The 3,261-nt window shown below is 38.9% G+C and overlaps 1 non-coding gene across 1 annotated transcript; it reads left to right on the forward strand.

Annotated features, from left to right (window-relative positions):
- Positions 1 to 1,662: 1,662 nt before the first annotated feature.
- On the forward strand, positions 1,663 to 1,734 carry trnap-ugg. Its single transcript has one exon. It is a non-coding gene; the product is annotated as a tRNA-Pro (tRNA).
- The last annotated feature ends 1,527 nt before the right edge of the window (positions 1,735 to 3,261 follow it).

Here is a 3,261-nt window from a genome sequence, read left to right on the forward strand (position 1 = left end):
GAAAGTCTTTTCCAATGCAGTATCACACTAGCCGTGTGAAGTCTTTCAGCATGTGATGAGCAGCTATGCCGCCATGCAAATGAGACAGGCCTGGAGATGTAATGAATCTTCTATCAACCTTTCCTACCAGGGTGACAGCTTGCTTTGAGGAAGGTTGTAAATGCAAGAGAGATTGTGGTATAATTCCTCAGACTGGCATTTCTGCCCCCCAGTCACCATTCGATTATCTTCCAAATTGCTGTGTTTCAGAGAGATAAAGATTTTTTATGGCTTGCTGACTTGAAACAACCAGTACAGCCAGAAAAGCAGTGGCAATCCTGCCATGCAAAGTAATTTCATTGGTAAAAGACAAGATCTTCGTTTATATGATATTTCACAAGTTACTAAGGATGAGGGAGCTAAAATATAAAATGTCATGTTTTGGCATGCAAAATTATAAAAATATATTTCTGTATAAAATTTGTTGGGGGTGTTTAATTTAGAATGTGTTTAATATCCAAGGCTGCCTGCTCCAGTAATCCTGCCCAGAGGTTTTAAAAAGATTACCTCCATTTTTCATATAATGTTAATTTTGGATTTCAACAAGCAAAATATGAAGTTTAGAGCTTTTTTGTTAATTAAAATTCTGTAATTAGAATGAAAATAATTGTCATGCAGCTCAGTGCTTTAAAGAAAAGAATGATATTCCAAAAAGCAAAAGAAGCTTAATGATAATTCTTGCAGCCTATTTCCTGTGAAAATTTACAGAAGCGGCTTTGTGACCTTTAAAAGTGCCAGGTAATATTTCATAAACTTCTCAAAATGCGTTTTGCAAATCGTTCGTGATTGTCCATAAATCCTCAAAAAGAAACAATTGTTTTATTTATTTTGGAAATGTTCTTCTTGAGCTTATTTTACTTACCTACAACAATGCTTGACTTGATTCAAATGCAGTGCTTGCCAGGCTCCCTGTTTCTACCATCTAAAATTCCAGCTGATACAAAATTCATCCTCACCCACCCTAAATTCCCGCAGCCCATTTCTCCAGTCCTCGCCAGGATCCATTGTTTCCCTGTCTCCCAACGGATTGATTTCAAGGTCCTCAACTATAAATCCCTTCACGCCTTAGTACCTCCCTATCTCTGTGAGATTTATTATCCTGCTCCTCCTCTACTCAGCTTAACTGTATGTTGTTGTCCCCTCTGGACCATGACTAGTGGCCGAGCCTTCAGCAACTGCTCTCCCAACCTCTGGAACTCCTTCCCTGAACCCCTCTATCTTCCCCTTTTTTCTGTCGTTAAATTCCACCTGAAAACCTTTTTCTTCAACTCTACCTACAGTCCTTTCTCCCTTCCCTGCTCCCTTGCTCGATGCCGACCTGGCTTTGTGAAGTGCTCAGAGATTTTATCCCATGTGAAGGACGCTATATAAATGCAGCCGGTTATTGTAATGCAGGGAAGCTCTTTTATAGGAACACATACATGCTTGGCCATGCATTTTTCTTCCACTCAATTGCCATTCCAATAGAGTTCCATATCCTAAATATGTTTTTTTTGGTTGGTGGGGGGTCAGAGGGGAAGAATATTAGGACTATAAATGGACTTTTCTTAGAGATTGCATGTTGTTTACTGTATTTTCCAATGTCAGTGATGATGTTATACTGTTTAATGATTTATATTGTGAAGTCCTGTAGCTCAGTGGTTAGAGCACTCGCTTTGGAAGCGAGAGACCTGTGTTCAATTCCAGGCAGGGCGAAACCTTGGGCAAGTTTCCTTACTCCACATGCCTTATAATAATCCCTCCAAAAACAAAAAACAATAATAAATTGGTCATTTTCAATCTACAACTGTTTGTGGGACATTGCTGTGCGCAATTGGCTGCCGCGTTCGCCCACAAATATACAGCCAATTCACTTTACAGTATATTCTGTGAAGCGCTTTGGGATGTCTAGAAGACGTGAAAAGCACTATATCAAATGCAAGAATTATTATTATTATTATATTGGAAGTATGTTTATACAAAGAGTTTCCTCTTTAGGTTGAATGGTCCAGAACACCTCAACCTATCCAAATCCACCTGAAGTGCCTCCGGGGTGTGAAGGACAAATTACCCAAAGGACAGTTCATTCTGAGAGTTTCCTTATACAGCCAGCTTGGGGGATGTTCTCTCCAGTGGTGTAAGCTAAAGGATCAGAACTGGGTGAGGACAACATTGCCAGTCCAGCATGATGGAAACTTTTACAACGTGGAACTGAGTTTCAATCAGAACATTTTTACGGTAAGCTATAATTACTCTATTACATGTCTATTTGAAAGAAGGATTGCTTTATTTTCTGGTATACTGAATTATAAACTGTGTTCAGATCCCAGCCTGGGTTAATTCACACTTGCATGTCCCACAGAAGGTGAGTCTTGATTTGATGGTTGGGCCGGCACCAATTTGAAATCTGAAGAACGGTTATGCGAGAAAGCAAGAGAGAAAGAAACTGCAGCTAGACCATAAAAGCAGTGAAATCAAAAGTAATAGCATGGGGGGATTTATGTTAGATTTTCTCTCAAGGGATTAAAAAGTTATGTCATTGTCCATGATAAATTGCCTTATCTGTGAAAGGAGAGAGCCTGATGGGCAACTGACAAAAACAATTGCACGTCTCAGAGGCTATTTCTTCATTGGAAATGTTTACTTACCATAATGCACTCAGTTTCTGGAGTGCTTAAAACATGTATTTTACTCCTTATAGTCATATTTACCTTTCAACAAAAGTCACTGTTAAATCTTTGGCACACTGCACGCACCACTACCCAGATTTGCTCAGCTTCTTTGCAATGCCTGGTTGCACGCATACTCATAACGCTTAACAAACTGTAGCAAGCTACATATGTTGTTAATATGAGAAATGTGTACCATTCTGCCAGCTGTGTCGTGCTGCTTTTTTAAATGAGGGGTAGGAGTGGTACAAAATGTGTTTAAAACAACTTTGTTCATGTATTGTGAGAGGATGTATGAAACTGATTTCACACACAGTAAATGATGAATATTTTAAAAGTTTTCATTTGGAGTGTCTCATTCTCCGCTCTGCTAAAAATCAGTTTACAAATAATTCTAGATTGGTTTTAGTACTTTTTATGAAGGGGATTTCCATCGCCTGCTGCAGTTTTTGTTCAATCATTGAATGTTGATGATGTCTTGGGGATATTCTTGCCTTCAAGAAGGTAGGCATCATGAGGGATTGATCAGTGTAACTACTGACCTTTGATCTAATTTTCCATTTTTCTTAAAAAC

The sequence above is a fragment of the Callorhinchus milii genome, unplaced genomic scaffold (genome assembly GCF_018977255.1).
Source record: "Callorhinchus milii isolate IMCB2004 unplaced genomic scaffold, IMCB_Cmil_1.0 Scaffold2, whole genome shotgun sequence".
Classification (NCBI taxonomy): Eukaryota; Metazoa; Chordata; class Chondrichthyes; order Chimaeriformes; family Callorhinchidae; genus Callorhinchus; species Callorhinchus milii.